Source organism: Dermacentor andersoni, chromosome 10, assembly GCF_023375885.2.
Source record: "Dermacentor andersoni chromosome 10, qqDerAnde1_hic_scaffold, whole genome shotgun sequence".
Lineage (NCBI taxonomy): Eukaryota > Metazoa > Arthropoda > Arachnida > Ixodida > Ixodidae > Dermacentor > Dermacentor andersoni.
The window spans coordinates 52,444,885-52,458,433 of record NC_092823.1 but is presented as its reverse complement, the minus strand read 5'-3'; the positions used below and the strand labels follow the sequence as shown (position 1 = coordinate 52,458,433).

The 13,549-nt window shown below is 45.8% G+C and overlaps 1 protein-coding gene and 1 pseudogene across 6 annotated transcripts in view; both read left to right on the top strand.

Moving 5' to 3' along the window:
- The window catches only part of RyR (Ryanodine receptor), a 314,977-nt gene that overhangs the window by 14,883 nt on the left and 286,545 nt on the right, over window positions 1-13,549 (top strand). The gene's annotated exons all lie outside the window — the stretch shown is intronic.
- LOC126546455 (U2 spliceosomal RNA) lies at window positions 2,485-2,659 on the top strand (annotated as a pseudogene).

Here is a 13,549-nt window from a genome sequence, read left to right as displayed (position 1 = left end):
CTAGCACAACTCGCATCATGCACTGCGTGACGCCTCCCAGTTGTCCTGCTTTTGAAAACCAATTTAGATACCGATATACGAGTACTCCACGTCTATCCAGTGGCGAATATTTGAGCCTGTGGCAGAAAGAGTCGGTTAAAAAGGACATATTTATTTTGTGTCTCAAATATTACTAAAACAAATGTGTTACTCGAACAGCGAGCATACACGAAATGTGTCCCGTTGCCGAACATTTACTTGGATCAGAAAATATTGCGTAATTTGTTCATTTCTTGCCTCGACAGTAGTGAGCTGCACGCACTCAATACCAATTGGCCAGTTTCCTTCCTTACTTCACGATACAGAGCACATGCACAGTGTCAAGGTCGCGTAATATGGATTACTATAGACTTTTCTAATGGACAGACGTCATCCCACGCCACAACGCACTGAACGTTTAGTAGTATACGCATATTGGCAATGCAAGAGCAATTCTTTTATAAGGCTAGTAATCCAAAACGGAATATAGAGGTTACTGTAACCATATATTTTGTTTACAGCAACGACACCTTAACAGCAACGCCACCTCAGTAACTCTCCTCGTAGGCCGAAATATGTTCCTGTTGTTCGAATGTATTTGCGATGTCTAAGGTATACGAAGTCAGCTAAAGGCTTACATCTTCTGTCAACATTATGGGCACGAGGTTTGACGGCTCGCGCTGACATATGTCACATTCTGAACATTGCATCCTGATATTAGGCTGTCACCAGATCGTGCCTGCTAGCAGCTCTGTAGCGTGTCACAGCTCTGTAGCTGTAGCTCTAACTTTTCCGAGACGCGCTGGACGCATTGGAATACTTCAACTTTCTATGCTGTGCTATGTATGTGTTATGGTTTTATGCGCATTGGCCAACCGTCGTGTGTTCTGTGTGTACGATTTCTTTTATTATCGCTTTCACCATGCTACAGGCTCCACTTGGTACCAATCAAACCTCCCCAGTTTTCATTATACTATCTATCTATCTATCTATCTATCTATCTATCTATCTATCTATCTATCTATCTATCTATCTATCTATCTATCTATCTATCTATCTATCTATCTATCTATCTATCTATCTATCTATCTATCTATCTATCTATCTATCTATCTATCTATCTATCTATCTATCTATCTATCTATCTATCTATCTATCTATCTATCTATCTATCTATCTATCTATCTATCAATGCTGGCCAAAATGACATAAGAACTATGGCGATACCGATGATGATTATATAAGCAACCACGAGAAGGAATACGTTGGCATCATTCCTAAAGTTCACGTCTAAAGAAATGTGCCACCATTCCTAAACTCAGGTACGAAACAAATGTTCTGTCACTTCTAATGCACCCGACGAAACAAATATTATAGTTCGCAGAATATAAATTCTTCGGCAGGTTGCAAGTTAACTGCTCTTGAGTGCCACTTACCAAGCACGATGCACAGGCGAACGCGGACGCAAAGGCACCAAAGCCCGAAAACACGGCGGTACTCTAATACGCAAACACGTAGAAAATATCGGCTTTCCCGCTGACGCACACGCCTTTCATCTCACTAATTCTGAATTCTAGCCAAGCGGAGCCCAGAAGAACCTACTTCCTGAATTGCAAAAAAAATTGAGACCGCACCTTCCACGCACGGTTTACTTATATATGTAATACTGCAGATTTCTCCCCTGGTAGTTTGGCACCGTACGCTTGAAACATGCGCTGCACGTAACTAAGGCTACGCTATATTCAGCGCCGCTCCCATTCGCTCAGCGGGAGCATCGGTATTCCCCTAAGTGCTCTCGCAAATGGCGCCATGTCGTCAGCGGCGTGCAAAGCGGCAACCTGTTCCTCTGAAAGGCGCAGTGTTTACCTGACTTAGTGTCGGCTCTCTAGGCTGTGCTTATAACGCTTCCTCAAGTACCTCCAGTGAGGTACTTCAGGAAGGCGATATGCGGTCCTCTTGGCCTTTGAGGGAACATTTATTCAAGCGCGTAGTTACAAGGCTTGAAATTGCCTGTTAAAAAAAAGAAAAGCCATTAGCGGAACCGTGGCTATGACTACGACGACGGGAAATCGAGAAAAAGTGCGAGATCACCCGCGGTATCACGCAAGTGATCAGCTGAACGCAGTGGCACTTAAAGGATTTTTGAGACACCACCGGATGGATAATTCATTTTATTCAAATTAAAAAAACTTAAACCATTCCACTTTGTGAAGGTAGATGACCATCGAAGCTGTTTAATATATGACCCAGAGGTTGCACACAATTTTGAACATGGGTACGGACTCATTTGCCGTGATATTTATGTCAATTCGCGTGTACGACAGGACCGCCGACCTTGGGAGCCGGAGGAAACTAGACAAGCCTGACGTTTTGACGTGACCACCACCACGGGGGAACGGAAGGAAAAGAAAGGAGTTACGCAAGCGCTTGGCACACCGACAATGAGAGGGTGGTGCGAACGTAGACATAGCCGAAGCGGGTCCAAATGTAGCATTTATTCTGAGCTTAACAATAACTGATGCGGGTTGTATTCAGACATATTCAGCTTATTTTCGGAAGTTGGCGGGGTGCTTCAAGCTTGCTTCTCCTCCACCGCGGGTCGGCCCGGTATTGCACTATCTTTTGGATGGGCCCACGGTTTCTGGTCTACGGACATGGATCGGCCGGAAACTGATCACATACAACTTTGCTGTAATAATAGAGAGACGTAGTCACCTGAAAATGCAGATGGCTTCCCCTGTTCACGTAATAGTAATATTAAAATATTGTAACCTAAAACAAAACGGTACAGGTTCGGAAAATCTATAGCATACTGACATAAAAGATTAAATGTACTCAACATATAGCTCTAGGCACGTGTTGTAATGTAGAAAGACAAAATGCAGGACAGGTTGCTCCCTATATACACAGTACTTAGTCCCGACATATGCATGGCTGCCAGATGTTCCCTAAACATACGGGAGACCGCAATGCGGTCCAAGATGAACCGGCGTACAGATTGGGAAAATATGCAGATGATATAAATGCACGCATTGATGCGCGGCATTCAAAACGAGGTTTCATTTCAATTCGTAGACATTTTATTTATTATAATGTTCAGTGAAAATCAGACGTGATGCTATCCACAAGGTACGTTTAAGTGTAAGCGGAATTTAAATGGCGAATGACAGATATTCACACCCTCCGCTTCTATTCAACCACGCTGAGCCTTGTTATGCGTGACAGTCCATTAGACCGGGGGATGCCCCACCAGCGACACGCAACTGTCACGATTGATGTTCACGCCTCATCAATCACTTCGCTTCAGGACAGCAGCGACGCTCTCCTGACCGTCACGAATAGGCCACTAATCGATCACAGGGTCATTGACCGGGCCTCCCGGAGATATCAACCGCGGGTTCACGGTTTACCACGCAGTTGCCTCACAGTGCGCCACGTTGGAGACAGGTGTGCCATGTGGGAGACCCAAGTAACACGTGGAAGACTGAATCACCACGAGCAGCACGTTAAAGACAGAAGCAGCACGTAGCAGACCAGTGAGGGTCGATGGAGATGGTGAACGATTCGGCGTTTGTGATTGGCCAGTGAATTCCCTCAACGAGGGAAAGAGGGAGGAAAAGGGCATAAAAAGTGAATCCGGACAGCTGTGGAAGAGAGAAACGCTCGGGCAGAGGGAGACGCTCAGACATGCAAAGACGCCGTGTTGTAAAACTGAACCATGTACCTTTTTTTAAATATAATCGTTTTTCTTTCTCTTCAACGTCGCTCGGAACCCTTCTTTCTTCCGGCACCTGGCGCGGCACCATCCATGGAACCTTGGTTGGCCGTACGGACCCCCAATTTCACAACAGTGGTAGGCAGCGGTGAGATCGACCTCGCGGAACTTGGGACGTGCCGAAATTCACAGCAGCCTGTATTTATCTCTGGCGGACCTGTATCATGACCCCTGGCGGTAGAAGCACCGTCCCAATGCATCGTCAACGCGACAGTGGGTGAAGGAGTGTGGTAGTTAGGGCTTGATCCTTGCTACGCGAACGATACCACTCGGTGCTGACGATGACGCTCAGGTCCCGGTTGGGGCGATGTGATATGTGACGGGAGTCGCTTGTCGCATCACGCGGTATGGACCGGTTTAACGTGATAGTAGCTTCTTTCGGAATGCCCTGCGTGGAGGTTTGGTGACCAGAGAAGCACCGGAGAACCCGGAGGAAAGTGTGCGTCTCGATGGTAAGAGGTCATAGAGACGTCTCTGATTTTCTTTAGAAGAATGCAGGCGAGTGCGGGTGATTGCGCCTGCAGTGGTCCCTTATCTGCGGTGGTCCCGCATGAGTATTAAATTACCAGCACTGCTGTCTCCAAAAATTGCCTCTCTTGTCTAAGGGTTTCTTTAAAGAGGAGGTGTTTGTGCTTTCTATTTCTTCTTGCCTTATTGAATTTATTTATTTATTTATTTATTTATTTATTTATTGCTAGTAGGTAGCTTGACTTGGTATATCAGAATACTATGTTTGCTTCTTTATTATTAACTGCAAATCACCGTTACGCAGTTTCATTAAGCCAAATTGAACATAGCTTCAGCAAAAAACGGTACTATGCTGATATTTACTATCAGCATAACTTAACTGAACGCGGTTACAACTTTAATGTTATGACATGATTATGTTCCCGCACTACACCATTCACAAGCTATACGTCGAAATGCACACAGCAGTTCGTATTTACGCAAACTGTCAGACGCCGACGCATTGATGTGACGGAGGCGAAGGTGATGCATGTCGTCGAGGCTAAGAATAGTGAGGAAGAGTGTCCGCAGAAACAAGTACGACGCGGATAACTGTGGTAAGGTTGTCTATTATTAACCGGTTTCATTCCTGCGTCTTTGGTCTAATAAAAAAAATGTGGTGGTACCACCGCTGGTGTGCCCGGCAATTGCACCACCTCAGAGTCCCTTTCATGCCTACTAGGGCATTTGCCATTGCTCCAACAGTATCGTGTTTCTTAGAAATGTAAGCAGAATGCGTAAAGCTCTTGCAGGTTGTAGCTGATCCTTTCGGCACAAACTGCTTCAGGCACGTATATACAAGGACTTTCTTCTGTAGGCTCTCAAAAAGAGCGTCCCTTTAACAACGGTAGCTTGAGCAGGATACCGTGTGGGCATCCTGCTCAAGCTCAAGAAAGATGCTGAAGCGCTTTATCGACAGTGAATATATACATGTGAACCCTTGCATGGAACACGCCTTTACATGTGCGAGCTTGGTCATTTCTCCGAGCTTCTGCCTGAACGTTATGAAATGTTTTGTTAACGCGTTGAAAAGTCATAAAGCACTCGCAAAACCGACGACAAATTTTAGTGAAAGCATATTGCGATATGATTTCATTTCCTTCTGTGCCTCATCAATAACCAGTACCGTACAAACAAACGCTGAAGCAATGTTCACCAATACGAACGCGCGAACAGAATTGAGAACTTTGCGAACAAATGAAAAATGCAGTGGACAGCTCCGTGGATTCCATCGCCGGGCCATTTCAAGGGGAAGCTTGCTTTGCATTTCCTCCATGCTTTGTAGCTGCTGGCTGCCGCTAGTGCCTTTGCGATTATAGCAAATTTGTCACTGGGGTAGTTGCCTCGTCGTAGTGACCGAATGGAGAACTAGGCCCAATGGTTGTGCGCAAATGGGCATGCGGCATTGTGTATGCCAACATTCTCGGCCAGTCTCCCGTAGGTAGGTGCCAACTGGGTAGGTGCCCGAATAGACATGCACAAGAAGAAAGAAGTAAAACAATTCGGCAACAAAAGCCGCCGATCGAGAAGAAAGAAGGGGACCGTATGTGGACCAGAGCGTGCGTAGAGCGAAGATCTTCGAGCAACACAGAAGTCAAGAAGGAGAAGTGAATGAAAGCCTTTCAGGAAACGTTAAAGAAAGCTTCGCTCACAACCGATTCCCGCGTACGCGTGGGTTGCGTCTTTTTCTTCTTTCTTTCTCCCAGAGGAAAGTAAAAGTCGCATTAACGCAACCAATCATGAGGAACAGTCAGAAACACAAAAGCCATAATTTCAATTTTCTTCACATTATTCCTGTACCATACTTTACCACGCAGTCGCTTTCACCCTTTGATGAGTCTGCCTTGACCTAAAGCATCCTGCCGATCCTATCAACCTTCTAACAGAGAGCGCTGCTCAGTGCTTACGCTTCGCCACGTATCCAACGTACACGAAGAAGACCTATAACGGGCTCGTAACGTTACAACGCCAGCATCGAACCGAAGCAGTCGAAGATAATACCCTACGCGAAAGAAGGCCGGATCAATAACTCTACTGCAGCGGTGTATAAACGCGATATTGTGTCTGTGCGCTCGAGCAGCAAGTGGAAGGCGGGTAACGCCAAGTGTAGGGCGATCGAGCCCGCAAGGGTGCGTTGGAGGGGATTTGCTAGCGCAATATATATATATATATATATATATATATATATATATATATATATATATATATATATATATACACAGACGTTCTTTGAGCTCGGTGGCTCCGGTTTTCGTCGCATACTTCGGGTAAAGTCGCGTGTTCCCACAACACGGACGTATGGCAGCGAAAGTCACCCTCTGAGCTTTATCGCGCATTTTTTTGACGCATCGCCGTCGTATTTCAGCCCGAAATGAGGCCAGCCTGAACGCACTTCGCCGCATCTTTGTGTGCGCTGAGGAAAAGAAGAACCCTTGTCCGCCCAGCCGACAGTACCCCTCCCTCCCATCGTCCTCTGTTCCCTTAGCAGCGGCTCGAGAGAGATATTGCAACGACCGGGCCCCTGTGGCAATCCGCGGAAGGCTCGTGTAACGTTGCTTGCTATACAAGAAAGCTTCGTGTTGTTGTTACTGCCGCGACGTCCGGGAACGGTGACGCAAGGGCATCGCTTCACTCCTGTTTTGCGAGGTTGCGCTACTTTTGTTGCTTGCCAGTGGATACAGCGTCAGTGTGTCGAAACTGCTCGTTACGTGTGTTTGCGGGAGGAAAATATGCGTTTGGAGGAAAGCTTTTAATGTAAGTGCTCCGCTGGAAGCAATCAAAGAACACAGCGCTTCCAATTGAAGATATTTGATGGTTCAAAAGTTCTTTGGTTATTATATTATAAGTTGGCGCAAATAGCATTCACTTACACGCGTTTATAGTGTAACTTATTTTAGAACTCCCAATACAATTGGAGCGGAGCGGGGATGGGAGAACCGTTTTTAACGAGAATAAATTTCTACCGTAGGTCTTCAGCGGGAACGCGTTTAATATACACACACATAAAAGGGCAGTTATAGGTCACTGCTCAAGTTTCCTCGATTTTCACTTCCTTGCTGTTGTATACGACCGAACGGCAGCTTCGACAAGTGCTGACAACTGACTTCACGCTGTTGATACTTTCATTTTAAATACCTATCCATGTTGTTTCCTTACGAGGTTCCTGCAAGATTCGACCATTGAACATTTCGAAAGGCGTCGAAGCATTGGCTCAGGCGTAATCCGCTTTCTTTTCCTATGCCGTTTTCAAATGGCTTCACAACACCAAAGTATTCAATGATTGATTGATTGATTGATTGATTGATTGATTGATTGATTGATTGATTGATTGATTGATTGATTGATTGATTGATTGATTGATTGATTGATTGATTCCGTCACCCTAGGAGATATATTAATGATATGAACTTAGGTATTGACTCTAACATGCGGCTCTTCGCAGATGACTGTATTGTGTATAGAAAAATCGATAATGAAGATGATGTTCTCAAACTGCAGGCCGACCTAGATCGTATTTGCGAATGGTGCTCAAAGTGGAAAATGAATTTGAATATCGGAAAGTGCGTCCATGTGCGGTTTACTAAGAAGAAAAAAGTAATCGATGCCAGCTACAGTCTAATGAATAATATATTAAGTAATAAATCCAAGACTAAATATTTGGGCGTGATGCTGTCGGGCGACTGCTCTTGGCGGGCACACGTGGACTATGTAGTTGGCAAAGCGGCAGTTGCTTTGAATTACATTCAAAGAAATTTAAAATGCGCAAATTCTAACCTTAGAAGCAGGGCGTACGTAACTTGTATACGACCTATTTTAGTATATGCTTGTACCCTATGGGACCCGTCACAGATATGTCTTATAAACAAACTAGAAAAAATACAAAACAGAGCAGCCTGGTTCGTCTCGGGTAGGTACGGGAGGAGGTACAGTTGCACAGCTATGAAAACAGAGCTCAACTGGGAGTCCCTATCGTCTCGCCGAAAGAAGCTGCGGCTAAAGCTTCTGTATGAAATCTATCACAACAAAACTGGAATTGATAGGGAAATGTACATAAAACCACCAAACTATATATCGGCACGCACTGACCACCAGTGCAAAATTAGAGAATACCGGGCTAGGACGGGCCTTTCTTTTTTTGTAAAAACTATCGCTCAGTGGAATAGACTGTCGTGTGAGCAGGTGTGCAGTGAGAATCAAGATGTATTCTTTTCATGCTTGTAACCCTCCTGCTGCAACGCTTTTGGGCTAAGCGGGGATATGTCTGAATAAAGAATAAAGACCTCCAGCCAAACTATTTGGTCGTCTGACAGTTGTACACAAAATACGTAAAGTGCAGTGTAAGATTTAAACATGCATAAATCGTAGTAGCTCTGATGTAGGTGCTTCGATACGTATTTATTTGTTTGTATGGCTTCTCAAGACAGCCACGTATATTACAGTGAAACGTCAACGCAACGTGTGCCCAGAGTTCTTGCGTGCCTCCAGAAAGGTTGGCGGTTTGTCCCGTTTTATTTGTTTTATTATTTGCGTGGTTGATCTGTGGGAGTAGTATGCATGATATTTGCAGCGGTAAACGTAGCAGTAGCGTCATCGTCATGCACGCGTCATGAACGTCGCGTGCACATCGCCATGCGCAAGTTCCCCTGTAGGTTGACAGTCCCACATTTGTCTTATCTATTATTAGTGTTAACAATAAACGACCGAACAGAATATAGTGGCCCATTCACTCTATAACGCTACAAATTCTCGGTTTCTGCACTGACTAACGCTGTCTCACCCCAGGGCTTTGCACAATCCCTACGCGCGCGTTCGTGATATTGCTCGGAGGACGAAAGGCGGCTGCACCGCAAAATTAAAAGCGGAGAGAAGACGCCACGGTGCGTGCGACTGGCGCTTTCGGCGCAATTAACTCTCAGGCTCGACGCCACATTGCTCGCACCGCTGCTCCCCGAACCTCCATGCTGCTCTATACTTTAACGCCTAGCGTTAGGTAATTAAGCACGGTGCGTCTTACGGCGCCATTCATCTAGAGCGTTGGTTTGCCTTTAATTACTTTTAGTTCTCTCCTACTTTCTGCTTCGATGGACACTAATTACTGTCTACGGTGCTGCGTTTCGGCTAACAAGTCTCGGCGAAGTTTTGTTTTTACACCTATGGAACGAAAAAGCAGGCATATAAGGTTTCTTAAATTGCTAGCTGTCATTCAAGGCCCAAACGTTCTTACAAAAAAAAAATATATTATACGCATCGTACGGCGAAAGGAGCAGCGAGTTACTTTATTCGATTTCATTTGTATATTTTTATTTATTTCTTCCCCGTTTTCTCGCGCGTGCTTCCGCTGTTAACCTGTGCACCTCAGGTCCTTAGGCAAGTCGCCTTACCAAATAAAAACAAAAAAAAAACAAATGTTCGCACACCAAATGGTACCTTATTGAGAGCAGCGCTGAAAAGGAATTGAAAACTTCTTACTACACGCCAATGTAGTCACTACTTGTGGCTCACTCATGGGGTTCGGGGTTCAATACCCAAATCCGGCGGCCGCATTCCGCGCGGTAAAATGCACTTAGATATTTGTGCATGTTAAATACCCTAAATCGTCAGTGTTATATTGAGGACCTCTAGTGCGGTGTTTCTTACAGCTTCAGCGTTCTTTTGCAACTTTAATACCCGTCAATCAATCTATGTGAATCTATTACTTATCCGTAATTTCACGTTATTTTCGTGTACACGGAGCTCGGGAGGATTCGCTAGGGACCAGATTTATGTATCTTATCTCTCTACGCTTCACGTTTTCTCACACTCGATATTGCCAATCTGTTTACTTTTCATTTAGGGGGAAAGGAAAACAAGCTAAGTATACGTTCATGGCATGCACAGGCAAGACCAAATGGATTTTGTTGACGTAAACATGATACAGCTTGTCACGTTAAGCCAATTGTCCTGAAGGAATATGAAAATAAATGTCAAAGCTTGGCGCTACATTGAAGAACAAGGCAGATGACCTAGTATTCGACCTAAATATAGTGGCTATTGAGAAGGAGAGTCCATTCTGCAGAGAAACCTGGGAATCTTCTGCCTCCGACACTTTTCCCTATGCAGAGCAGGATGTAGACTGTGAAAACGTTTAAATTTTAGGCGTGTTCTCTTGTCGAACTGGTAACAACCTTACCGTTAGGACCTTACAAAATTTTATAGAGGACGACAACGGAGCTCTAACCATGCGTGCGATGACAAAAGACGTAGTTGGAAATTATATGTAATCATTCTGACAGCCTTGGGTGTACTAGGTTGACCTGTTTCTTCTTGACCAATTTTAATCTTTCTCTCTTCAAATTGAGGTTAATCTTAGCTCTCACTAACCTATGATCACTGAACTTTACCCTACCTAACACTTCTACATCCTGCACTATTCTGTGATCGGCAGAAAGTATGAAATCAATTTCATTTCTTGTTTCACCATTAAGGCCTTTCCAAGTCCACTTTTTGTTCCAATGCTTCCTGAAGGAGGTGTTGAATATTCGAAGCTTACTCCTGTCTGCGAATTCTACCAGCATCCCTCCTCTAGCGTTCCCAGAATCGACGCCGTAGTTTCGAATTGCCTGTTCCACAGCCTGCTTTTCGCCCACTTCTGCATTGAAGTCGCCCATGACTGCAGTATACTGAATTTGCACTTTTCCCATCGCCAATTCAACATCTTCATAGAACTAATCTACTTCCTCATCATCGTGACTAGATGTTGGAGCGTAGGCTTGTACTACCTTTAATCTATACATCTTATTAAGCATGATTGCGACTACAGCTACCCTGTAATTAATGCTGTAGAAATCGTCAATGCTGCCCGCTATGTCTTTATGGATTAGGAATCCTACCCCGTATTGCTTCTTATCTATGAGACCTCTATAGCAGAGGACATGTTCGTTATTCAGCACTGTACAAGCCTCACCAGTTCTCCTAACCTCACTAAGGCCAATGATATCCCAAACAGTGCGCGATAGTTCCTCAAGGAGTCCTGCTAGGCTAGCATCACTCGAGAGGGTTCGGGTGTTAAACGTTGTAAGGGCAAGTTTCCAATACCGACCTGCGCGGGTGCAGAGATTCTTAGCGCCCTCTGCTGCGTTACAGATCTGAACGCCGCCTTGGTCAGGTGCTCCCCAGCTGCTGGGAACTGAAGGCCGTGGGTTAATTGTAGGAATCATGAGGGAGGGAGTGGCCGAATACTGCACCAGGGAGGCCAATTCCTGTTCTGGTGAGGGAGTGTCGTGTTGAAGCTTTATGGGCCTTCCTAATTTGGTTGTACATTGATTAGTATAGTCCCACTTGCTCTCGGCGTTTTTGCCGGTGTTAGGCCCCACTCGAAGCCTAGAGATGTAGTATACTAGGGGAGGTGATTTCGAGTTTCCCATATTCAAAAAAAAAAAAAGAAAGACAGAAAGAAAAGAACGAGGATTCAAATTTCTGACTGTGGCAACCGATCATTCAAGCTAGCTCAGTCAGATAGCCCTGCGGGCTGTGAGGCCTACTTACGTCGACGAATTCCAGCCCAGACGATCCTACGCGCCTGAAAACATGAAACCGGTTGCGCAACATATTTCTCAATGGTTCTAACATCGTTGTTTCGGAGACTCCCGTACGCATGCGGCCATGAACGTAGCTAGCTACAACATATATTTTCGGCGAATTTGAACAGCGCTTAAAAGTAATGTGAAAAAAAAAGAAAATGAGGAAAACAAACTTTCAGCGCTTACCGGGAATTCACGAGTCGCGTGTGGACGGAGGTACACCAAACAGCTTGGGGTCTCATCTGCCTGCCTCAGGCATCGGAGAAGCATTTCAAAAATAAAACGTACGTCAAATTTAATTGCCCAAAGATATGAATCTGCAGCGCAACCAATGTGGATATACGGAATGTATTTTCCCCCAGCACGTTATGTAACTACCAGTAAGAAGCCCTGTGAAACAGCATATAGATGGCATAAATGAAAAAGAATAATGAATGTTTAGAGTGTGTATGTTTATATAGAAAATCTGAACTCCGATAATAAAGTGTCGGAAGCGCAGAGAAAAAAATAGAAGCACTAAAGACACAGCGATGGAAGTGAAACGGCCGTTTCCGTAAAATTTTGTCGACAGAAATTACTTGCTTCAAATAATTTCAAATTCTAATGTGGCGGAGGACATCAAGCGTTGTCCTTTGATCAAAATTTTGAAATTTTAACAAAAACATGCCCTACCTAGCTCTCTGCGTACCACGCGCTGCTAGCAGAAAAGTGTGAGGTCGCGCCGAAAGAAAAACAAATGACCAAGATAACGCATGAAGTACGTCACCGCAGTCGATGCATGCTTGCTGAGGCGCAGCCTATACCTACGCTCGAGTGCGCGTCGTCGCATCGACCTCCCGACCGCCACTTTTCTCCTCGGAGGTTCAATATCAATTACTCCTCGTCAACCACACGATCGTGCTCTCGCTGGGCGAGCTGTTGCTCCTCTGTCCGCAGGCGTCGAACGCTCGATCGGAGTTGTGCCAACAGCAACGCCCAAGTCACGCCTTCCGCTTTAGCGAGTACGCCCCGAGCTGCAAGTAGGCGGCTGCGTCGGAACGCGCAACATATCGCTAATGCCCGCGTATACGACAAGGATCGACGCGCGTCGGACGCCGACGCCGCCGCCGCCGGCAATGTGGGGCAGCCAGGCGAGCGTGAGTGGAATGGAGGAAAGGGGAAAAGAGAGGTCGAAATGGTGGCAGACACCGCGACGCTGATACCCTTCCCTCTCTCTCCGATTCTCCGCTTTTCTTCCCAGTTGTAGCGACGCCGCGGCCTTTCCCCTTCCACACTTTATATCACGCACTGAAGTTTCTTTTCTTTTTTATCCCCTGAACTGCCCATACCGGAAATCCGGCCCCTTCTCTTTTTTACGAAGTCCCTGCTGTCCATAAGAGAGTGGTTCTCCTGCTTCCCGCAACATCCAGTGAGCGTTGCCGCTACCTCGTTGCCCCTGGATACTCCCAATTCACTTCCCGTTTCCCTTCTTTCCCCACCGTGCCGACGTCACGTGTCTGTCGTTACCTCCACGCCGCCGCCGCCACTACAACTTTTACCTTCCTCGATTTCTGCTCTCGGCGCCAGAGTTACTCGGTTCATTTTTTATCCCCAGCCGCGCCGTGACGGCCAGCAGCGCTTCCCTCTTTCCCTACCATCCCCCGAAGCGAAGGAATCCGGGAATCGGTGGCGCGCGACCTTGCAGCAGACG